The sequence below is a fragment of the Ixodes scapularis genome, unplaced genomic scaffold (assembly GCF_016920785.2).
Source record: "Ixodes scapularis isolate PalLabHiFi unplaced genomic scaffold, ASM1692078v2 PGA_scaffold0__279_contigs__length_252992795, whole genome shotgun sequence".
Classification (NCBI taxonomy): domain Eukaryota; kingdom Metazoa; phylum Arthropoda; class Arachnida; order Ixodida; family Ixodidae; genus Ixodes; species Ixodes scapularis.
Window position 1 is genome coordinate 65,955,375 of NW_024609835.1, and position 25,785 is coordinate 65,981,159.

At 44.7% G+C, this 25,785-nt stretch overlaps 1 protein-coding gene across 1 annotated transcript in view; it reads right to left on the reverse strand.

Annotated features, from left to right (window-relative positions):
• Window positions 1-25,047, reverse strand: part of LOC8032040 — a 55,919-nt gene extending 30,872 nt beyond the window's left edge. The window contains exon 1 of the mRNA XM_042286128.1: window positions 24,977-25,047. The gene's annotated coding sequence lies outside the window, so the exon portion shown is untranslated. The remainder of the gene's footprint in view (window positions 1-24,976) is intronic.
• Between the last annotated feature and the right edge of the window lie 738 nt (window positions 25,048-25,785).

Below are 25,785 nucleotides of genomic sequence, written 5' to 3' on the forward strand. Positions count from 1 at the left end.
GCTCGGAGCTCGCTGTGTCCACGAGTGGGTGAGCTTTACTTTTCTTCTGAGTGTCAGTAATTACGCTTAGGCAGAATTAAGCGGAATGTAGAGAAAACTGCAGCGCAACGGAATAATTCATTCGACGGAGTTTAAGTAAGTCGTTTATCTCTCCAGGTACCTCTATTAACAGTATGCGTGCGTGCGCTGAAAGTACATATATATAGACCCCTTCCATAGACATCTCTCCTTATAGCGCTGAAAACCAACGTCGCGGAAGGCCAACACCTCGAAACTTTCACTTTTGTAACCACCCGCATACTAGTGGAAGTAGGTCTCGTAAATGTTGTTACAGAAATGTGCGGCCGACAGAAAATGTCAAAGACGTCTGGGCTCGATAAGACCGAAATAGTTTATGAAGTGCGGGCCGTGCGCGCAGAGACTGACGCGCGTGACGGTTAAGGGCGCTACTGTCAAAGCGCCCTTTCTTTTTTCATCACATTTTCCCCCTTCATGTAAAAAGGACAACTGGGCTATTGACGAGACCAGCGAAATCGACGACACCAAGCGGTTAGAACAGAAAGCTGCGTGGCGGACGGTTCTTTCCCCAGCCCTCTCCAGCGAATCGGACGTTCACGGCACCTGATGGTCTATATACGAAGCCGTGAAACTGGGTTCAAATTAATACGCACACAGAAAAAAAAGGGTATATTCTTACACCCCTCGTCACATATAATACACCCCGAAACTTCAGTTCGACGTATAACGTAATGACGTTGAACCGACGGCACCAACTTTCACGGGCGGCTTGATAGCCGAGTTGTGCAACTTATTAAAATAGCTAATGTACGTGTGACTCACTGCAAAAAAAAAAAAAAAAAAAAAGTGATCGGGGTTTTTTTAGCGCCACTGCAAAACCTCAATTTTTGTTTTTTGAGGTTTTTGATACGTAATTTAACCGTTTTATATGTTATATGGCTTATATCCCACCGTCATCAAGCCTCTCGTAAAAGTTGGGGCTGTCAGTTCGACGTTAAGGCGCTGTACGACAAACTAAAGTTTTGGGGTGTTGTATATGTGACAAAAAAAAAAAAATGTAATAACTACACCTTTTTTTTTCTTTTTTTTATAGGGCGAGATGAAAATCGCATTTGGTCCCTGACAGCTGAAGGCATCCAGCGCGTGACCTGTTCCGAGCATCTCATTATTGTTTCGCAGCTATAATGAGGTTGTGGCATCGGCCGATAAAACACCGGAGAACGAATCACGAAACAAGAAGCGTCATGATAATGAGCACTCTCCTATAAGCTGCGAGGGAAGCCAAGTTGGGGCAAGGTAAAGCGCGAAGTGCAAACGTCGGCCTTTAAGCAGTCCGAAACGTTGGCTGTTGGCGACCATTTTCGACGGGATGTTTGGGTGGCTCCCGAGTAATGGTTCCTAACGTCACGACCGCGATTCTCGATTGCCAGAGACGTCAGAACGCCGAGCTCTTATTGGTTCTTATTGAAGAATAGTGGGTAGACCTCAAGACAGCTCGTTTTGAGATCTACCCACTATCCTTTCAGTCAAAGCCAATCAGAGCTCGGCGTCGTTCTGAGGTCACAGCAACCACTGCAAAAGGAGCAGACGAACTTGCTCTCCGCGAAGTGTGTATGTAAACGCGAGCTTTCACTCCAGGTACTCCGAGCTGGTGCGCGCTAGCCCACTCGGCCACCGATCCCCCCTAGGTATAGACGCTTTACACACGCGCCAGAATACAGCCGCCATTGCTGACCTTCTCTTGTTTTATTGAGATACCGAGGCACTGAAATTGGTGTGGACGAGCCTCCACAAAAGCCAATGCTGGAGAGAAAGACAGAATAAAATCTAAGATCGCGATAACTTAGCCTGCTATGGTAATAATGAAGTGAAGTAAACGTAATAAGGGGAAACAAAAACTGAAGGTCAGTTATGGCGGTGCCCGTGCGCAGCTCCAGCAAAGCGTCTATAGGTTTCTAGAGTACCACACTCACAACAAAAGAGTTTGGCAACGCTATGAAAAATCCTCCATGTTTCGTCCAGCTCTTGAGACGACGCGACGACCAAACGTGCTGCTCTGTGGAGTGTGCGGTTTGTGTTTACGGATTCGCGTGTTCCATATATTTGCTAAATGCGTTCAAGAAAAAGAAAAGAATTGTTGTCGAGAAGCACTAAGAACAAAGACCGAGCTCAGTTTCGCGCTATATTTGCTTTTTGGCGGCAACAAGGACGCCAGGAAGCGCGCTCGTTCGCGGAATGTGTTCGACGTTACGGCTGCCCAAAAGTGCAATGACGCTATCAAGACTCTAGAGCGATATGTGGCGTCACACAGAAAAGGGTTTGTGTAATGACTTGAGCCCCAACACATCGCTGTATTGGTTACGACTGGTAGGTTTTACTTTGCTGATCCAATAACAAACAGATAACAAGGTTGACAACCGAAAACACAAAGTCCACTAAACATAGCGAAACCAGCGAAACTTGTCACTACATTACATCCCTCCTCTCTTAGTAAGGTGCACAGTCTCGTTAGTTATTAATACACATAAGGTCTCAATCTGGAGACTGGTCGACGCAGTCTTGATGATCTTCGAGGAGGAGGACTTGTCGGCTGGTCATGGACCTCTGCATTTGGTGGAGGCACTTGTTTCGTTGGCTCTTGACGACAGGGGATGGGTGGCAGTTGAACAGCATTGTCCCGGCTCGTTGGGTTGATGCTCACGTCCAGCCAGGCCTTGCGCAGCTGGTCACGGTGGCGTCGATGAATCTCACCGTTCTCCTGCTGCACTCTGTACGAGACTGGGCCCATTATGACAACCACCTTTGCTGAGTTTCGGCCACCAGATTAGGCTACGAGCCATTGCCTTCATTGCCGTCATTCCAGGATGATTTGCTTGCAACAGCTGTAGGACTTGGCTCCTTGCCGCCTTGGGGATCACGACACGGTTACCCCATAACAAACAGTCTCGATGCACTGACAATTCAGTGCATCGAGACTTCGCATGGTGCGAAGTCTCCACCAGAACTGTCATCGGGCCATCCGCTGAGCACCCACTGCTTCACCCTTGAGAGCACGGTGTCCTTTCCGGTCAAGCCCGCAATGTTAGTAGCCAGAAAGGGGGGAGGGGGGGGGGGGTACTGGACGGCTTCAAGCAACAGGATGTCACGGGTGGTGCTGGTTCGTCAACATCTCCAGGCAGTGGCAGCCGATTAGACCATCCGCGTTAGAGTTGTCTTGACCCTTCCGGTACTTGATCTGGTAGTTGTAGGCCCTCAACAGGAGTGTCCACCGTAGCATTCTAGGTGAAAGGTCCTCAGGCATGCGCTTGTCTGTGCTGAACAATGCCAGTAGCGGCTTGTGGTCTGTTATGATCGTGAGACTTCTTCCTGCCAGATACTAGTGAAAGTGTCTAACCCGTAGACAACGACAAGACCTTCTCGGTCGATTTGTGCATAATTCCGCTCGCTCTTGCCAAGAGTACGTGAGGCATACGCGATCGGAAGCTCATTCCCGTCGTCGTCTTGGTGTGTCAACACTGCTCCAACCCCCACTGGTGAGGCGTCACAGCATAGCACCAGAGGACGACTGGTGTCGTACTTCACCAGAAGCGACTCAGAAGTCAGCAGTTTCTTGAGGCTCTCAAAAGCGTTCTGGTGTTCCTTTGTCCAGGTCCATTTACGCCCGTCGTCTAGCAGGCGATGCAAAATCTCTGCAACCTCTGCCTTTCCCTCCAGGAATCTACTGTAGAAGTTCACCATGCCCAAGAAGGCCTGTAGTTCTTTTTTGTTAGTTGGAGCTGGAGCGCTGTGGATTGCTGCAACCTTGCTGGCACCTGGGTGAATCCCCGAAGCATCGATCTTGTGTCCAAGGTACTCTATGCTTGTCTTGCCAAATTGGCACTTGTCCTTGTTGACCCTCAGTCGGGCGTCTTGTAACCGTCGCAACGCAGCCTCCACACGATCGTTGTGCTCTTGTTTCGTTTTTCCCGAGATGATGATATCATCCAGGTACGCTACAACACCAGGGATTCCAGAGATCAGACTGTCGACGACACGCTGAAACAGTTCCGGCGCTGCCGAAACACCGAAAGGCAGTCGTCGGACTTTGTAAAGTCCTTTCCAGGTGTTGATTGTGAGGAGCTCTGCAGACTTATCGTCCAGCGTCAGTTGCTGGTAGGCCTGTGCGAGGTCGAGTTTCGTGAAGATGCAGCTGGTGCCTATTGCCGCAAACACTTCGGTGGTGGTTGGTAGAGGGTAAACATTGTTTTTCACTGCCTTGTTCACCGTTCTTCGATAATCCCCACACAGTCTCAGGAACCCGTCTTTTTTTTCTTACCACTACCAGTGGCGTCGCCCAGCTGGCATACTGGGTAGGCTTCAAGATGCCTTGCTTCTGGAGGCGGTCCAGCTCGTTGTTGACGTCTTCGAAGACGCTTCTGATTCAACCGCGTTCTGTGCGAGTATACTTGGGTCGGACTAGGACCAGTAAGTCTCTGCAGAGTTATGAACATTCCACCTCGATATCGTTTCATGGCTCCTCTAAAGACGCCAGGCTAGCAGTGGTACTGCACTGGCTAAATGTCTTATCTAGACTCTAAGCTCGGTAACCTGTAATGTCACTTCTAAACCGGAGTAACCTACAAAATAAGGGTTGCAACGGCAGTCGTCTTGATGTCTAAATTGTTTCCGTCAAGATTATAGGTTACAATGTCCAAATGTAAAGCCAGAAAGCCAATCTAAATATTACTCGAATGGCAACCGACGTGTAACCTCTATACGGTGACACATAAAAAGCGCGGTAATTTACAAAGCCCTCACTGTAACCTTTACGCAGGTCTTTCTATTTTCTTCACAGCAAAAAATTTAAAAAAATGGAGAAAATTGAACAGGTGCCAACTCCTACGTCGGCAACTTGCTCCCCGCTGCTGAAATTTGGCCGTTGTTGACATGAACTATCGGCGCACATTGGGTAAGTGGGTTCTTATTTCCTCACAAGATGCAATTGGTAAAAGTTACGAATGACGAAAATAATCCCTGGAGAAGGGGAACGAAGGGACAAAGGACAGACACAAATCTCCAAACACAGCTAGGTGACTGGTGAGCGACCGAAAAAATCCGCCTGGTCCGGTTATCGAACCCGGGACCTCTCCATTACATGTGGAGCGCTCTACCAACTGAGCTAACCAGGGGTTAGATGTCAGTAGAGCAAACGGGTTTTATCAGTTGCCACCAGTCTAACACCAAAGGGTGAAGCTTGCAATTTAATGTTATAATTATAATGCAATTAAATACAAAGGGGCAAGCGAGCTGGACACGAATGACTAAAATGATCCCTGGAGAAGGGGAACAAAGGAACAAAGGACAGACACAAACCTCCAAACACAGCTAGGTGACTGCTGAGCGACCAGGCGGATTTTTTCGGTCGCTCACCAGTCACCTAGCTGTGTTTGGAGGTTTGTGTCTGTCCTTTGTCCCTTTGTTCCCCTTCTCCAAAGATTGTTTTCGTCATTCGTGTCCAGCTCGCTTGCCCCTTTGCATTTAATTGCATTATAATGGTAAATGTTACTTTTTAAGCTTCCGCTGATTCAGCTTGATGTTTATATCTGGGGCGAAGTCCAGTTTACACTTATTCGTTTGCTTGCGTCCGGTTGTGTCCGGCGTTCTCCGTTCTTATGTGTGCACATATAATATCTTGTCTCCTGTCTTTCCCGCTCTCAAGTGTTGTGTACATCTTAAAAAAAAATCATGTTTTGCCGGGGCTGGCAGGAAATTCTACTGATATCTTCAAATTGCTCGAAATCTACCCAGGAGGGATAGATGACTATACGATAACTTATGCGTAATCACTCAGTGCATAGAGATAGCAATGACAAGGCAAAGGCCATTGGGGGTAGCATTTTTGTATATCAAAGACGCATATGAAAGTGTGAATCAGCAAAACCTCTGGGACCAACTGAAGGGATATGGGCTAGGGGGAAACCATGGTTAAAGAGGCACTAACACCCCAAAGATCTCTGTTTTTTTTTTTTTTTTTCTAAAATTGTACAAATTGTATTTATAGACACGCAAAAAAATACCACAACGCTAAAAATAATTACCGAGGAGCGCGCGCGCCTTTTTTTTTTTTATTAGGGGCGAAGCGCCTTAGGGTCTAGCCTTGTCCAGCGTCCGTGCTGACATCGATTGCCATCCCATCTGTCTTTTCAAAGAAAAAGAAAAAATGGTTTGCGCAGTCGATAGGATTCGAACCTGTGCGAGGAGACCCCAATGAATTTCCTGTCCATCGCCTTAACCACTCGGCCACAACTGCGGGACGAGGTGGGGGCTCTGAGATGTGGTAGTAACTCAAAAGCTGGGGATGTCATGGATGAAACGTTGCATGTGGCCACTCAACGTCTATACAGGAAAGGGCGCTGCGGTCAAGTGTGTTTGCGAACTTCAGGATGGATCCGCTAGAAGAACCACTGGCTCTGCATTTCACCGACCATTAAGCTGTAATAATGAAGTCAAAACGCAGACCGGAGCTCAGCACTACCTATGTGCAATAAAAAAAAATCAGCACCATCAGCACTACCTATGAACAATAAAATCAGTGTCATCAGCACCACCAAAGCTTCGCCCCAATCAACATCATTCACGGGACTTACCACGTGGAGATGCGGTCATTTTTTTTTTTTTTTGCGCTCTTCCCTCCTGCTTTTTACATCCTCTCTTCTTTTGATTTGTGACGTCAAACATTATAACATTTAGACGCTTTCTAAGCGATCTTTTTATAACATTTAATAACGGCATTTGTAAAACATTTTTTAGCGCAATTGCGAACGCACTACGGCCCATCTTTTTGAAATACCGAAAATCGCAGTATGGAGTGATGTCGGCTCCTGGCTTTTTATCCTCCCTCGGAAAACATGGCGGCGCTCGACGCATGTATGATCGGACGAAGTGGTCTTTTTTAGGTGCCCGACGACGTCTCGGACTTCGAAAACGAAATCGTCAAACGGGCAAAACAAGTGGGTTTGGCGCCTGTGTGTCGCAGTTTTGGTTGTGAATCCGTCGGCCCACTACGCCGGGGCATTCTTTCACGCAGAACCAGCGCGACGTGGCCCCTCACGTCGCTCACAGAAGTCCACTGCGCGTTCTTCTCGACCTCGCACCGTTTCAAAAAATTTAAGATCGCTGAAAGGGCCCTAAAATAACTTCAAACTCGAAAGTCAAGCTTCGACTGCTCGCAGCGGTAGGCGGCACGCACGGAAGAAACCGATTGTTCGCGGGACGCCGGCGAACACGACACTTCAGGTGGCGTCGGTTCAGAGGCGTCAGAGAAACTTGACTCAAAGTACGGCTCAATATTTGACGTCACTGAACTGGCGCGGATCGCGCGAAAAGTTAAAATTCAACATTTTTAGTTTTTTTCGTTTTTTTCCTGCTTCAGAAGTATTAAATTTTAAAGTTTGATTCTCAGGACGGCTCAATATTTAAAGTCACTGCACTGGCGCGGATCGCGTAGGAACTTCAAATTCGGCAATTTAATTTTGTTTTAAACATTGAATTTTTAAGTTTTGAATTTGAGGATAATGTCCAGGCATCGCTTTCAATCGTTTCGGATAATAAAAAAAGAAATGGTTTTGACGTGTCAGTGCCCGGGTATATACGGATGATAGGGTGGTTATGACATGGGAAGCCGAAACTACACGACCAGCAGCAATAAGAAGAGGACTTAGACAGGGTTGTTCATTGTCTCCCCTGCTTTTTATGATATACCTCAGTGAGCTGGAAAAAGGATTAGAGCAGTGCAGCCTAGGCTTTGACCTGACTTACATAGAGGAAGGACATAAAGTAAATCAAGCATTGCCGGGGTTAATGTATGCCGATGACATTGAACTCGTATCAGAAAATTGTGGGATAATACAGGAACTGATTAGGATTTTCAGCAGCGAAGGGGACAGTCTAAAACTAAAATTTAGTAGGTGCAAGTTGGGTATAATAGTTTTCAACGACGAGAAGGGGGAATCCCTGGAAATACAGGACACAGTGATGGAACACGTAGAAAAGTAGAAATATTTGGAAGTATGGTTAAGTGAAAGAAGAAAGTATTTAAAAGACCATGAAGATACTGTAATCAAGAAGGGGAGCGAGATTCAACTATTATGAAACACAGGGCACTATGGAACTATAGTAGATATGAAATCATTACGGGTGTATGGAAGGGAGTCATAGTGCACGCCAGGACTGCCATTTGGGAATGCGGTATTGTGTGTAAGGTCAGAAATCCAGGCAGGTTTAGAGATAAAGCAAAGGAGTGTGGGTAGGTTGGCATTGGGGGCACATAGGAATACACCAAATGAGGGAGTACAGGGGGATATGGGTGGGGAATCTTTTGAAAGTAGAAAAGCGATCAGTAAAGTAAACTTTGAAGAAAGTCTCGCTGCAATTGAGGACACATGGTGGGCAGGGAAAGTGTACAAGTTTCTATAGTATATCAAAACTCTAAAGACTACGTTGACAAACCAAACCCGCCAGCTAACATCAAAATACGTTCGACGAGATGGGGCCGATCGGAGCATATCAGTAGAAAAGGGAGTAAAGGAAACTGCGATGAAATTATGGGAAGATAAAATGCGGGGGCATCTTTAACAATATATAGGGCCCAAAAACAAAAAATAAAGAACGAACAGTTGTAGGATAATTTGTTGGGGGGGCTCATCGGCCGTTTGAAACTAGAATGGGGGTGCTAAGAACGAAAACATGTAGGGCTAAAGTCCAGGAAATACACACTCTATGCGACGTATGCAACCGCGAAAGGGGAACTATAGAACATGTAATTTTAAGGTGCACGGGGCTTCGTCCCACCTTCTTTGGGGGATGACTAGGGATTTGGAGGGGCACTGGGGTTTCCCGGATATGGATAGACAAATAGATAGGGAAATAATTGCGTTAACTAAGAGGAGATTGGAAGATCGGTTGAAAAGATCTTGGGAAGAGTGAAAATACATATAAAAATAAGTAATGGAAACACTTTAGAGGAGAGAGGGTTGTGTTAAAACAGAATTTAAACAAATAAAAAAAAAAGAATGCATAACGAGATGTTAGATTAGGTGGCGCAAGCTGCCGCCCGTTACATTACCATCCATTCACTCATCCATCGGAAGTTGTTGTTTTTTTGGTTTTTTTTAGGAGGGGGGGGGGGGTATTGGCTACGACGCAATTACGGGTGGTTTTTTTTTTTTTGCACGTTGTTCTACAGGGTGTCACAAAGAAAAAATTTAGTTTTTTTTTTTCTTTTTTTTACCGCAAAAATAAACTAGGCATTGCCCAACGCTCATTCTCCGCCCAAAGGTACCGCTAGAGGTCACAACCAAATGCCAATGTTTCAGCCCGATCCGATACCTTATTTAAAAGTTATTCATGATTGTCTGAGAATTTGAACGGAAAAATTTTTGCCTGTTTTCGGTTTCTGGTGCCAGCCCCATGCATTCGAAAACTCCGTCGGCCGCCATTTCCCCGTTGAAATTTTCAGAAAATCACTTATAACTTTTGATTAAGTTATCGGATCGGGCTGAAACTTTGGCATCTGGTTGTGACCTCTAGCGCTACCTTTGAGAGCAGAATCAGCGTTCGGTGATGCCTAGTTTATTTTCGCGGTAAAAAAACAAACAAACAAACAAAAAACGTGTAAATTCTCTTTTGTGACATCTTGTATATTCACAGGATTGGCCGGGAATTATTAGCACAAGGACGTCACAATGTCTTCTGCCCCAGTAACTTCCAGTAGATTTATTCGTTCTTTAACAGCGCGCAACAATAAGAAAATATATCTTTCTTCGGAAAATAATACTTTAAAAACATTACGCGTCTGAGAATGAAGAAAAAAAAAACATACGAGAAACGACAGTTGAAAAAAGAGTCCAGAAAGGATCAGGGGTTTACCACAATGGGCGGTGAATTCCTTGCATAGAAACAAACACCTGTCAATTGATGGCAAAGCCGCGATATGTGTGCGAAGTTAGGATTTGTGCTCGTCAATATTGCAACGCGTAGGAGAGGTGTTTGTGTAGGCTGGATTGATTCATTTGTCTGGGGGTATTGTAAGGCCTTATTTGAACGCTTTTAGTCACTCTCTTAATAACCATAGATCAGGATAACGACGGGAGCAGGCGAGAGTTTGTGCACGCGTCTCCAGATCTTTTAGTAGAAATATCCATTTGTTTTAAAGAATCTTATAGGTTCAATAGTGCAGCTCAATAGTTGGTACATATTAATAACAAATATTCAAATTTACAAAAAAAAATATATTGATTCATGAATTTATGCAGCAACCCCCCTTCCCCCGTCCCTGCTCAGTCCAGGAATATTGTGTATTTTACATCGAGACACGAACGGCACCATTCCACACTTGCAAACGTGTGTATCGGGGTGCCACTTTATAAATGGTCGACATATCCTCAATATTTAGAGGCCCCACATGCTTGGCGAAGACGTGTCTTTGTTTTCATATTTCAAGAAGTGCCCGACGAGGTCCTCTGTGCTGGCTGTCACTTTTATAGCCGGCAACCGAGAATATTGCTGTTAAGGGTAGAAGGTCGGGAGAACTCGCACTCGAAATGTCTCATCTACCCGTGATGAAGACATTGTGATGTGGTATGTAGTCTATAACGTCACGAGGTTCCACCCTCCTTTCGATGCTTACCTATGCTAAGCGCAAGTTCGTCTGCTTCTTTTGCGGGGGTCGTGGTATTGCCAGATTACCGATGAGCTCTGACTTGCTCTGATTAAATGGTAGTTGGTAGACCTCAACGCAAGCTTCCTTTAGGTCAGAATTGTCGTGTCATGCAAAAATAAAGTGTCTAAAGGCGTGAGACGCTAGACTCGGAGAGCGCGTCTGAAGAACGCGCTCTCCGAGGTTGCATCAAGCGTCTCAGACACTTTATTTTTGTATGTAGCGATCCAAATCCGGTATGTCGGTCCAACCTATCTTTTAAAGGTTACAACTAATAGCAAAAAGTTGAAACATACAACGGAATGTCTACAAGATATGAAGCATGTATACCTATACTAATAGTTACAAAGCTTTAGGTTAAACGTACCTTATGAAATTAAAATATCACTAGGTTTTAAAAATATGCACCTTCTCTATGCGGAGGGCAAGTCGTCTTCTTCTTGCACAGGGGTTCCAGTGACGTGAGAACGACGCCGATTTCTGATTGGCTTTGATTGTAGCATAGTGAGTTGACCTCAAAGCAAGCTGCCTTGAGGTCTACCCACTATCCTTCGATCAAAGCAATCAGAGCTCGGCGTTCTGACGTCACCACAACCCCCTGCAAAAGAAGCAGACGAACTTGTGCTCCGCATAGGTTACCGAGCTTAAAGTGACAGCGGAAACACTGGACGTTCAATGCGACTGACGAACTCACCTCTGTCTAAACAAAGAAACAAGAGAATTACTTTATTAAAGGCCGTCGCAAAAGTACTGTGTGGTGGAGCGCGTTCATCCGGGGGCACTAAACCAAGCGGTAGCTAAACCCCTCTTCAAATTAAAAGGCGAAAAGAGCGTTAGTGTGTTAGCGTAACAGTGTCGCACAGTTAACACGGAGACAATAATGTCCCATGTTGCTAGTAGTTAATCTGCATGCTTATAAAACCCTTCAGAAATTACGCCCTCTTACTCTTTGTCTGAAAATAGAGCAGATTGGCGTGCGCAACAAAACACCAACAAGCTGACAAGTCTATAACTGATATAGTAGGTAAGGTGGGGTAAAAGGAGGCGCGTGGCAAAATGCGACAGTTCGGGCTTAGCGCAATCCATCTAGACTAGCAATCGGAGTACGTTAAAATTTTACCTGATAGGAGTTGTGACCTCTACTTGTGTGTAAACAATCAGAGCTGTCGGCAAAAGAGTGTTCCGGAGAAGAAAAGAAAAGTGGAGTCGAGGTTGACGTATTTACCCCCGAAGCGAAACCAGCGCGATGTTTCGCTTCGATACGTGCACCCCAGTTGGCACCGACTATTCTGCCAAGGTAAGCTTTAATTGGTATGCTTCATTATCTCCATGCGGACCAAATTTGAGCGTTCTGTGGCGATTTTCTTAACTAAATAATTATTTACGTAACGGGATACGCGCGGGGCCAAACGCTACAAACTGGCCTTCTATGACGCGCATGTCAATGACGCCGCGCATGTCAATGACGCACGAGTCGTCTGATTGCTCCTGAGCCATATTCTTTATCGGCGACCGACTTGATGATTCAATAATACATTTACTTTCTCCACTCTCTCCCGGTGGCTATGGTCCGAACGTACAAGAGAAAGACAACAAGGGCTTCATAGCGCGGAAGTGACATGAACAAAGCTCTTGAAAGTGTCAAGCAGCAGCGTCACTCCCTTTGAACCGCTGCCACATTTCTTAACGTGCCAAAGGATGCGCTTCAGGGGGCGAGCCAAACGATTCAGAAAATGTGAAAAGCAACAACTCTGCAAACAAAAAAAAAAGATAAAAAATTATGAGCTATTCCACTTTGTAAGACGGATGACCAGCGAAGTTGTTTAGCAGACGACACAGACCCGCCCCGAGGAGCCGGAGGGAACTAGACACGCGCGACGGGACCGCCACCTTGGGAGAGTGGAAGGAAAGGAAACACGGCATGCAAGCGCTTGGGGCGACGACAAAGAAAGGGCGGTGCGAGCGTAGACATGACCAACGCAGGCCACAAAGCGGCAAGTCTTTGAGAAACCTTTATTTTCTGCCTGAGAGTTTCTGGTCTTGAAAATGGTCTAATCTACTGAATAGACCTATTGCTAAATTACCCAATCATCAAGGAGAATGCAGGGAATGGTGTTCCACGTGCCGCGCGTGCCGGCGTCTGCACCAGTAACTGTTCTTGAACTCAAACAAATAGCCTTTTGCACGCGCGTTCGTCAGCGCTTTTATTTTTTTTTGTTATTTACTTCAAATCTTTTATAGGAGGAAGGCGTCCACGTGCGGCGGTGCGAGCGTAAAGTCACAGCAGAGGAAAAATCTACGGAACCCTAGCCATAAACAGCTTAGCCGTAAAAAACGGCTGGGCTACAGAAGGCGCGTTCTTTCCTACGTTTCAAGTTTCAGGGACATACCTTCCGAACATAACGTAGGATAGGAAAAGGGCAGAAGCAGGTCGGAGGGCAGCACTGTTCTAACGTCGTCTCCACACAAGGCAAAGCTGATGTTGGCAAAGGCAACCAAAAACCGGTGTTCCACTGCCCCCTCCCCTCCCCCCATCCCCCCCCCCCCCCCCAAAAAAAAAAAGAAAAGAAAGAAAAACGTGAATTTGAAGAGAAAGATTATTAGTGTCTGAGCATTCTGCAGACCGTCCGATGCGCACCACAAGAAACTGACAGTACCTGGTATGCAAAGAACTTTGTAGCCAAGCAGCCCCGCATTCAGTCTGGGTCGAGTGCATGAAATGCAAGGAGTGGGCTCATGAAGAATGCGTTCTAGCTCGCACAGTGTGTTTCAAGTGTTTTTATTGCAAAAACTGAATGCATATCAGGTTTTTGAAGTGTGTCTTATTGCACCCCACTAAGTTGTTTCATTTGGCGCCACAGGGCGGGGCCAAATGAAACATTTCGTGGCTTTCAGATATTCTAGTCTTGTTTAATGTTTCGACACCGTGGTTAGACAACTCCCCCTTTCGCGGCACATTCGAGTGGGACTTGCGTTGTGAGGTGCTCCAGTTAAGTAATATTTACCGAGAATAGAGTCAGGACATCTAGAAATATCCGCATGCTATGTTCTTTAAATATTAAAGCAAAATTAAAAAAAAAAAATTACCAATGAAATGAAAATTGTTTGTCTCATTTTGCCCCACCTCACCCTACTAACTTCCAATAGACTGTATACAATTGATAGACTTGCCATGTTTATGGTGTTTTTTTTTTTTTTTTTTTACGCACGCCACTTCGCAGTATTTTCATATCGACCGTAAAAGGGCGTAATTTTGTAAGGTGTTTATAGGAATAGAAGGAGACAGGAGGCAATAGAAGAAAACGGAGAGATTAACCAAGGCGGCTTGCCTCGGTTTGCTGTTCCGAGATGGGGAAGAGAGGGGAATATGAAAAAAAAAAAAGGAGGGAGCGGAGAGTACATAGTTAGCACCCGCGTTAACACCGTGAGCGCACAATCCTGTGCGTCGAAAACTGCTCCAAAAACTAAAACGTTGAAAGTACGTCTATTGCTCGGCACAAACACTCACTTAAAGCACGCGAGTTGTACGTATCATCATGAAGTTCCATCGAACACATGTACGCTAAGCGGAATTATTTAATTCTGTCTTGGGCGCGGCTAACACATATGTATGGAGCAAGCGTGCTTCGAACATGCTTTAGGCGTAGCCACAGATAACTCTCTCATCGTATATCTACACTAAGTGTGCGTGTCTTTCATATGATTTATGAGTAGAGAGACCGCGGCCCAGCACCGAATTTAAAACAAAAATAAAATGCCTGCCCGCCAACTTCTCCGCAGAACACGCGAAAAGCCGATCCCGGCTATCGACAGAGCGAGCCAGGTGGAAAACTCTTCAGACTCAAGGACTGCCATCTGCGCTGTGGCACCGAGCATGTTTCATGCTACTTACTGCCCCTGCGCCAATAATATCTTTAGGTCAATTTTTTTAATGCATTTAATAAAAGCTTTTAATGGCGCGCGCTCTTGTGTCTCGCCGCTCTCATCTCGCGCGCTCTCCCATCGGCGCTTTTCATTCATTCATTCATTCATTCATTCATTCATTTGTTTATTTTGAAAGCGATAGCTTTAGGGACGACACTTTGCAGCGATTTCGACCTCGTCGGTTTTCGCCGCCGCGCGCACGAAGAATGAAAAAAAAAAAAATCTCGCTTTCTTGATTTGAGGAGAGGGAAGTCGGGACTTCCCGTCGGCCGTGCTGCACGAAGAGAACGAAGAAGGCAGCCCTGGCGTCCCGCCAAGAATCGCGCAACGAGGGCAGAATCTTTTGTGTTGTCTGCTGGAAAGACTTGTTTTCAAACTTTACTCGCGTTATGTGCTAAATCCCGCATTGGGGGCAGTATCCAGCTGCTACGCGTGATGTTGGATGGTTTTAAAAACTTCCACCGGGCTTACCCACTTACTTCACGTATCACTGAGCACTAGTGGCGGTCGTCAGTGGCATCCGCGACGCCAAACACGACGGCTATGAGAATTAACTACGTCGCACGTCCGTGCTGAGGTATGTGACGGCACCATCCCTAACTCATTTCACGACCGTGCTACAGCTATCTATTTTATTTTTTAGAACATTGTGGGCGAAACATATTTGTGCTCATGAACACTTTTCACCTTCCTAATGATGCACAATACACATAGTATAGCAAAAAGGGGAGCAACAATTATAGAGTATTAAGGAAAAGCCTGAACGCGATAAAAGATGCGTTGAAAACGTCAATGCATATGGAGCGTCGATGGTATTATACAAGTTCTCAATGCGTTCTCGAGGCGCTCTCCCCCGCAAAAACACACACCTGTTTCTTTTTTCTTTTTTATTATTACTACATGTAGGCTACGTTTATTTTTTTACTGACCGCAGGAATTGTTGTTTTGCATGCTCCTCGGCCGATTACACTCTTTCGGTCCCTTTCAAAGTACACTCTAAGAAACCTGGAGCGTCTGCTTCCCCGCCAGGCCCTTGCGAGGGTCAATCGCTGTTATCTACGGACGGACGAATGACGGGGTCGTAATATGTATAAACATAAAAAAAAACACAAAAAAACTGTCTGTGCTGTGGCATTGAGCATGACGTTTTACCATGCTCAATGTCACAGCGCATGCAGATTTTTTTTTTTTTAGGTTAAAGCATTTTATGAGCCTTGGTTTTTGCCTGCCCTTAGATTGCAGCTATTGGCTTTCCCAGGGGCTTTCCGGGGAGCAGACGCTCCAAATTTCTCAGAAATATACGCCTTCGTGGCCATCGGTTGAAAAAAGAAAACGGACTCTCTGTTCCTTCGGCATTGTTAAAGAAAAAAAAAATGAATGTTTTTGTTTTTTTTAATCTAACCCTCACCATTTTCTCCTCCATATTGACAAAGCCTGGCAGACCGCCACGAGAAGCGTCCGCCGAAGGGGAAATGTAAAGCGGCAGACAAGGGATGAGAGGAGAGTCACGTGACTGGCGCCCCGCTGCGGCAAGACGCCGAAACACACTTTTCCCGAGTGAACAAATGTGTTTCGGGTCCTCGCCGCTGCAAAAGCTGTGCGCTGATGTCCAGGTTCCTCAAGAAATGGCCTTTTGATGCTCTGTGCTACCAGATTCTCGCGCTCCAAGTCTGCGACCGGGCACTTTATGGCTCCGTCGTCGAACTGCAGCCTTTGTGAGTATACGGAGGGCCGGAGGCTATGCCTTGACTAAACATTAAGGTCACGCACACAGACACACATACACACAAAAAAAAAAAGAAGAAGCAGAGATATTGAGTTGATGCCTGTTGAGACTCGTGGTAAAATTAAAATAAAAACGTCTCTATCCAGACTGTTGATTTTACAGTTAAATTTTATCGTCGGAATGGATTTCCGCCTCGGAACCACGAAGTGACATCTATACAATACAATACAAGAAGCTTTATTTTTCCAGAAGTACAGGAGGTGTCCCTAGACAAAAAGCTGCTAAAAACAGCTTGACTGGGTCTGGGTTCCCTAGCAGCTCGGACAACAAACATATGAAAGACTTTATCAGGAAGGTAAGAAAAATAAAACAGTCACATAACACTGAGCTCGCAGAAAACCAAAATTAGTCATCGATTGTTAAAGCAGTAGGTACGTAGGTCTTTTTTGCCAATTGTGTAGATGCTTCTGTTGTTCGTGGAACATTTATTTAACACGTACGGTACTTTGTAATGCAATGACTGGAGGTTGTAATTTGTGCGGCACCGAGGAAAAAGCCAAGTGTTTACACGGCGTGTGTTTATACAGTCATGCCTCGTTAATATGGACCCCGTTAATCGGGACACCCCACAATATGGACGAAATTTTCGGCGACCGGTCTCCCGCCATGCAATTCTGTCCCGTTAATACAGAAACCCGCAGTCCGGACTATGGACGGCTATTTTGGGGACGAAACGGGACAATACAGGCATTTTTGTCTCGTTAATATGGACACGTGTCCACGAAAAAAAATATTAGTGACCCCAGTGTGTACTACTCAGAATTCACCATTGCCTTTTTGTTCCCCGCCTGGTTACTTTGAAGGCGAGTCCACATACCCGACAGAAGAAAAGGTTAGTGAATCGTAGAGGTCACAGTTTGTACCCGGAATTCACTATTGTCCTCCGCCCTTGAGATAAGACCTGCGCGCCTGAAGGTGGTCGTTTTTTTTTTTTTTGTTTTTTTTCTTGTCTTTCAAGCGTAAACGTATGCCATCTCCTTCTGGGTTGGCATACGTGATGAATCACATTCGTTGTGCATAAGAGGCAAGAGGCAAGGCTGGACGCTTCTCCGGTCATTTCGGAGGTGGAGACGATGACAGGTGTTAAGCGTAAACAGACAGAGCTTTCTGCTCAGCTGAAAAAGGAGATATGCAAATTCAAAATTGAAACGCCTTCAGCGTCTGTTCAGTACGTGAAAGAGTGGAGTGGAAAAAACCTTGGCGTTGATGTCGGAAAATCGACAGACCACTCAATTCTAAAAGAATCAAAGAAATAGATGAGCGTTCCCACAGCCAGCTCCAGTTCCTGCCGGCAGTGACCCCCAAAGTTTGAGAAGTTGGAGGAGGCCGTCAACATCTGGTTTGCGGAAATGCGCTCCAGAGGGGCCGCCGTCAGCGACGAGATGCTGCAAGAAAAGGCGAAGGAGTTCGGCACAACGATGGGTAAGTGAGTTCTGAGCGTATCTTTTTAAGCACTGAGTTTGAAAATGTTTTGCCAAATGTTACGCATTCCTCCCCAAAAATGTTGTTTCTTCTAATGATTTTTATAGTTGCTCGTTCTTGTGCAATTACGCATCTACGTTAAAATAACTGTTCTCTCTTCAGTGGTTTTATTTTAATGTCTGCAATCTTCACGTCTTTATGCAGACATTCATGACCTGAACTACTCAAGGGGTTGGCTCAGCAGGTTTAAGAGAAGGCATGGAATTTCAAGCCACCGTATTCATTGAGAGAGTGGAAGCGTGGATACAGCGGCCGTTGCCAGTGCTCGGAAACAGCTTGCGAAATTTCTTGCTCAGTATTCTCCAGATGATATTTACAACTTCGACGAGACTAGCTTTTTTCACAAGTTGGGCCCATCTTCGACTCTGGCATCCAAACCTGTGGCTGGAAACAAGCGAAGCAAAGAAAGAATCACGGTGGGATTCTTGTGCAACGCGCGCGGCACCCACAAGTGGAAGCCCATTGTCGTGGCAAAAGCGGACCGACCACGATGTTTTGGAAAGACATTTGACCGGAACATGTATTGCTCTTACAACTGCAACAAGAAAGCATGGATGACAAGAAAGATATTTGAAATCTTGGCAAAATTCGACCGCTTCTTGAAGGCTGAGAAGAGGAGGGCTGTTTTGTTGGTTGATAACGCATCATGCAATTCTGTTCGTGCGGACTATGAAAACCTTACCTTGAAGTTCTTTCCACCCAACATGACTGCCAAAATACAGCCCTTGGACGCAGGAATTATTCGCGCGGTTAAGGCACACTACAGAGGTGAACTTGTGCGGCACTACATCGCTTGCGCGGAAGACAACGAACCGCAAACTGTTGACTTGAGGTGGTGCCTTCAAAAGCTGAAGAGGGCGTGGAACGCGGTGAGGCCTCAAACCATTGTGAACTGCTGGCGTCACGCAGGTATTCTTGTTAACAGCTCTGCTGTGGAGGTGGAGGATCCGATGGATGAACTTCCGCTCGCGGCCCTTCGTGAAGCTCTTCGACAACTCGGGGAGAAAAACCCAGATGAAGAGGCATCGGCATTCTTGGATATAGACGAAGAGACTAACAGCTGGGAGCCTATGAGCGACGAGCAGATCATGGAACTTGTCGGTGAATCCGCTCAACAGGGCCATCAACTTGTCGAAAACTTTGCGCCGACAGAAACAGACGATGAAGAAGAGAGACCAACCGTTACTCGATGTGAAGCTCGCCGTGGCTTGGAGACAGCGATCACCTACCTTGAGCAGGAGGGGGACGGAGAACGTGCACTTCAAGTGGCCGAAGTGTTGCGCTTTTTGGACACTAAAGTGGGATCGAAAGCGTCAGTGCAAACTCATATCTCCTCGTTCTTTGCGAAATAAACAATGCTTTTCAGAGCGCAGCTCTTAGGGGCCCGTTTCCAGCCTGAGCGGCGTCGGCGTAACCGGGGGGGGGGGGGGGGGGGGGTCACGTGACTACCCGTAGGTGACGTGACCCCCCTCAGTACCCTTCTCTACTCCTCCTCAACAGCTGCGCTCCAATTCGGCGTTACAGGGATTTGTAAACGGCTTTCATTTTTTTAACAATTATTACCTAATGTTTGTGTTTTTGACCTTGATTCGTTATTATGGACGATTTTTCTGGGGAACGGAGGCGTCCATACTAACGAGACATGACTGTATGACTTTCATGTTTCTCCCCCCAAATTCAGAAATAAAATATAAAAACATCTATGAATGTTGGTGATAATAAACGAAGGGTACAGAGTAAACGATAATTGTATACGCATTCTACGGGAAGTATTTGATATCTAGGAAATGATAAGTCTGTATTGTCTGTATATGAGACAACCGCAATATAACGTAACACTTTCTTTTTTACAATAATAGTAGATTTTGAAGGTTTTTCTTAGTTGTCCATATAAGGTGACAATAACTTAAATTGGTCTCAAATAGTGCGTGGTAAAGTTTTAACTTAATACTGATTGATAAAACATTACGACAGCGGGCAATATTGACAACAACACGGGAAAGTTTGCAATCAGATAGTTAACATGGCAATCCCACACTCTAAACTCGGTACTCGGAACAAAGTTTGATTTTATTTTTAGGCAGAACTAGTTTATTGGTAGATTTAAATAAAATGGCTTTAATGTTTTGTGTCTTCAACTTTATTAACTTTAATAACATTAACCATTAACTTTCGACCACATAGCAAATTTAATTAGGGCATTGTTCGCTTTAGATATCAGCATCAGTACCAGAAACAAAGAGATTCATATCATCTGCATGAATATCAAACTGAACTTGCTGATCGATGCCATATTATTTATGTATACATTGAATAGAAGAGGCCCAAGTATGCTTCCTTCTGGTACAAAAGCAATAACATTATGAAAGGAAGAGTAATGACCGTCAATTACTACTCATTGTTTCCTACATTGTAGATCTGATTTAAGTAAAGCTAGGGGTACCCTGCGGGCACCATACTTGTATGATTTTGGACGAAGAATGTGGTGATTTAGAACATCGAACGCTTTACTGAAGTATGCACCTAACGGAAGAAGCCTATTTTCAATATTTTGCAATATAATTTCTTTTTGAAGTAATAAAGCTGCTTCAGTGGATTTACCTTGTCCAAAACTAAATTGAGAGTTCGTTAGTATGGAATGTTTTGTGAAAAACGAATTTAGGCGTGTGAGTATAATTTTTTTCAGGTGCCTTAGAGAAGATAGGTAATACTGATATATGCCTGTAGTTGTTCGGGACGTTCTTATCGCCTCCTTTATATATAGCAGAAACTTTAGCTAACTTCATGTTTGCTAGAAATTGGGCAGTTGATAATGCCAAATTATATATGTGATCTAAGCATTGGGCGATTAAATCTATTACCTATCTAACCGGCTTTATTGGTAATTTATCAACGTCACTACTTTTGTTTTTAGTGTGTTTTTAGTCCTAAGAATATATTACATATCTCAATTTCTTCAAATGGATTTAGAAAAAAAGTATCGTTATTATGCCTTACAAATGAAAGGGAACTAATATTATAAGCAATGGGTTGTTGAACAGAAAAGTTAGTGTTAAACATTCCGTCAGACTTTCATCTGATATAACTTGACCGCCTATATTTAATTCATCGATAGAGTGACATAATGGGACATTTGCTTATCGTATGAAAATTTTGCTTTTCTAAGCTCAGAAGTTAGATTATTCCTAAATTTCTTAGAATATGAGAGTTTGTTTGGGTCCCTTGTTTTTAGGAAAGCTTTGTATAGGCGGTCTTTTTATGCATCATTTTACTGTGTAGGGCGGTCAACCAGGGTTTCTTTATCTTTTTACTTACGGTTACGGTTTTCGACGAAAAATGCAAATTATAAAGTTCTTTAAACACGTCCCAGAAGGTATTATAAGAATCCTCGACGTTTAAGTTAGAATAAACAGAGCTCTGGTCACAGTAAACAACTGCATTCCTAAATGCCAGGAGGCAGTCATCGGACATTTTGCGGAAAGTGGCGGTAGTTTTTGTAACTTTTTTAGGTGTTTCATAATTTTGCATCAACAAGAAAATGGGAATGTGGTCACTGATACTAAAGCTTATAGTGCCAGACACCTTAACTTTGGCTGTAAAGTTCGTAATCAAAAGATTAATTGCGTTTGACGTGGTTTGGGTGATTCTAGTAGCAGATGAATTACATTTACAAAGCCGTTAGAGTTGAGTGTACTACTGAGAGAATTTGAATAGAAAGGGTCATCTAATATGTTAACAATCAAATCACCACCTAAAACAAGGTGATAGTTATTTATTGATACATAGTCTAAGAGGCGCTCAAGAAAAGAAACGAAATTTCCAAAATCTGCCGAAGGGGGGTGGTAAAGAACAGTAAAAATGTAGTATTACCACATTTTAGGCTTAGTATCTCATAATCGCTTGATATTTGAGAAAACGCATGTAGAAATTCACATTTAGTAGAACATTTTACGTCAATAGAAACACCACCCCAACGTTTATCTGTTCGGTTCAAATAGAAATGATTATAACCGAATAGAATAAGCCTGTCAGCTTGATGCTGATACCAGGTTTCCGTAACCATTATTATGTCAAAAGAAACACAGCACTTATCTAAATGTTATATGACACTGTCATGTTTATTTGTAACGGAACAGGCATTTAGGTGATAGATTAGAGCGTTATATTTCGATGACAAGTAGTGACCAAGGTCTACAGGCAAAACTAACTCCCTGTATTTCATTGCAAATAAAAGAAAAAGAAACACAAATAGACGGAGTAAATAAGCTAACAGAGCTTCTCGATGTCAGCTTTATTTTTGATTGGAACGAGTGGGAAACCATCGGCTTGACGAGCAAATATTTTTTTCATTGCTCACCCAGACATGTTTCCAGTTCGACTGTCGCTTCTTAGCAATCGCTTTGCCAAGAATACGTTTTAAGGACGGGCAAAGATGCTCGTTCACAAATATCGGCGTATTTGTGTCGAGGCCTACATACAAGTTTGTAAGGCGCTTTTTTTTTTTTTTTTTTGCTTTCTAAAGCATAGCTAGCGTTGAGCTTGCTGCGGTTTACAAGCTGTAGGATAACGTTTGTTGTCTCAAGGTCCCGCGTCGATGCACAATGACAGATGGCAATATCCACTCGAGTAATTGGTTCGCCAATGATTCTCCCAGCTTTCGAACCACATCTGAAAGTACTTCCGCATCATGCTTGAGGACTCCTTTGATTTCCAGATTGGTGTTCCTTGAGTACTGATCAGGCGTCCGCGAGCCGATCCTGGCAGTTCCTCAAGCACGTTTTCAGTTAATCGCACTTTTGCGAGAGATTTCCGTTCTCTTTCTTTAACTGAGGGGTTTCTTTAAATACTCTCTCAAACTTTTCGTGCATATCCTGAAACTCGCGGTTTTGAAAATTCACACTATCGTTTGCCTCTTTAACATCATTCCGCAAGTCACGTATGTCACTCTTAATACCTCGTTCCAGTGTCTCCCTAAACGCCTTCCATTCCTGGCGAAGTTCGTCTTTAGGTTTATTTAGTATTTTTGAGATTTCCTTCGTCATAGGGGATCACTCAAAAACAAACAGACAAAGCAGGCAAGCGTAATTTTTAACAGCTGTGGCAGCAGCAACGGTGACAACGCTTGATGTATTTAACGTGAGAAATTAGAACAAACCTGCAAAATGACGGATTGTAAGCGTGCTAGCTCCTTGCCGTTGCTGCTGCCAAATAACCTATGTCATTGCCATGAAAACGGAGCAACTATTCTTAATATTTGTTCTGCAACAATCGCTCTATTGATTTTCGATCATCTCCAGGTTCGGAAGAGAAGCTTCACATTTGCGTTAAAATGCCATTAACTTACTTTGGAATTTTGGTAGATTCTATATACTTTTCTCTTTTTCCAGAAGGTCTCTCCTCGCATCAAATTGTTCGGTACAGGGTGAAATGCCATCCACCGACAAACTCGCTGATTCCGAATAAGGCGCTTACACTTTCAGTGTCGTGGATCCACGAATCTCAGTCCAGTAAACTGTGCACCATACCAACGGGACGTCAGAGGTACCGTTATACAGATTTGCATTGACCGCGGTAACGTATCTGTATCAAACTTCCAAAATACAGACCATTAACGAGCTTGTCAGGAGTTACTGTCTAAAAGCTTCACCGACGTCGGAATTGAGAAAAGATTATATAAACGGATTGCTGCTCGGTCCAAAGAGATGACGCTATAGACACTTTAAGCATGCGCCAGATTACAGCTGCCATTGCTGGCCTTCCACCTGTGTTACCGAAATACCGAGCCACCGAAGCGGGCTTTGATGAGCGTCCACAAAAGGTCAATCCTAAAGACAACGCAGTCGGACCTAAAATGGCAACAGCCTGTCCCGCTGCGGTAATGATGGAGCGAAGTAAACCGAATAAAGGGAAAGCAAAAAGTGAGGGTCGCTCATGGTGGCGCCCATACGCAGTCGCTTAAAAGCGTCTACACCTCGGCCACACAACGTTCGTCAATTTGCCGGAGTGACCCGCCGGAAAGCATCACTCTGTGACCATTTCACGAGAGGCCTCCTCGGTATTATCCGAAGAAGGCATGATGTCTCTTAGCAACGAACAATGGGATTCTAAGCAAGACGTTTCTTCTCGAGTTCTCGCTGCTGCAGCCCTCAGTATCTTCGTGCTATACGGGTAGAAACTAAGGAAGAGGAGGAGATGCCACGGCTTCCTCGGTGTACTATCACCGGTTAAGTCGATCACGCACGGAAAAAAAGGGATCGCAGAGCATTCACAGACGGGCCAATGAGCGGACACACCCACGATTGCCCTCTATTTCCTTTTCCAACTACATCGCTAACAATAACTACACTTTGCGTGATTGGTCGAGTCGGTTATAGCAAGCGAGCAAAGGCATCGTGACGATGCACTTTTGGGAGTTGCTCGATTGGCTGCAGCGGACCGCGGCGTCGCGGCTGCGACCAAACTCCCGATTATATAATAATCGACGAGAGAAGAAATTTAGCTCGCCACGTCAGCATACTTCAAAACCCTAAACTGTTCCCAGGGATTGAAAGACATATAACCTCGGAATAATAAAAAAGCAAAGAAAATTAGTTGCTTTTTGAAATACCTTGTTTTTACCAACATATGATCCAGCTGTGATATAGCTAATTTCGACACGATATAAAAAAGAAAATTATCCGTATAGGATCCGGTTTCACTAATGTATTTGTTTACGTTATGTAGCGACACTTGTTGTTAAACATAATAAAATTTACGCAAAAGTGTGTGTGTGCATTTGTTCTTTAGTACACGACGAAACAAACACAGAGAAGTCTCAAAAGTGTTTGTGTCGTCATGTAGTAAAACCGCAGTTGCGGGTACAGTCACTATACGCTCGATCTTCACCAGCTCACTCGCTCCCTCGTTAGTTTGTTTTTATTTACTTTTTTGTGTGCTTATGCAACTTTCTCCGTGACAAGTTTTTTCACAGGTCGCTGCGTGCCGATCAAAGTTGGAGTAACTACATATGCTTAGTCACTCTAATCAAAGTCAAGAAGGGGCGGACGTCGCCGGCAGTCCTGGACACTCACCGAGAAGGCGCTTCTCCTGGATGCTCGGGCGAGTAGAGCGAAGAGCGGCTTCTCCGGAGGGTGGCGTGGGAGCCCCGCGAGAGGGACGGGCTCTTATAGACGGGCGCCCAAGGCGCTCTGCGCGTGCACGGGCCTCGTGGCCAATCGCCGCCTGGCCGCATCGATTGGATGCACGCCTCGCCGGCGAACTTACTGTACACAAATGCGCTGCGGCTATACTCATAAAGCGGCGGCCCACGTGCTTGCTTCTTACAAGTTCTACGTCCGAGTAAATAAAGTTTGTGGTCATCGTGTTTGCGCGGCCACATGTCTCCCGTCTGTGTGCGCCACCACGACTAACAACCTGAAAACGAATATAAAAAAAAAACGCCAAAAAGGCAATGCTGAACTCGGAGTCATATATTATTAGCAGCATGTTCTGGGTACACTTGGTCTACCGAGCTAACATTAATCTAACGAACCTGAGAGAAATTTTATTGCTGTGTTAGGGCGAAAATGGAATAGTGGGCAATTGCAATCGATTTCGGGTATATTGCGTGATTTTCGCGGACACAGTCTGCGACCGATATAATCTTCCTCGGAAGTTGTGTGATGGGATGCGGAGGTTTTGTCGAATAATAATTATGAGTTTTATTTTATTTCATTTGATACCTCGATCGAGCGTGGGCACGTGTTAGCTGAAGAAGAGAAAGGAAACTCATCGAGAAACTTCATAATATTACACTATTCGCAGGACTCGGCGAACAGAAATTAGACCTAATCAATAGTAAAAACAAGTGACAGGCATATCCATTGGTGAATTCTTAGGA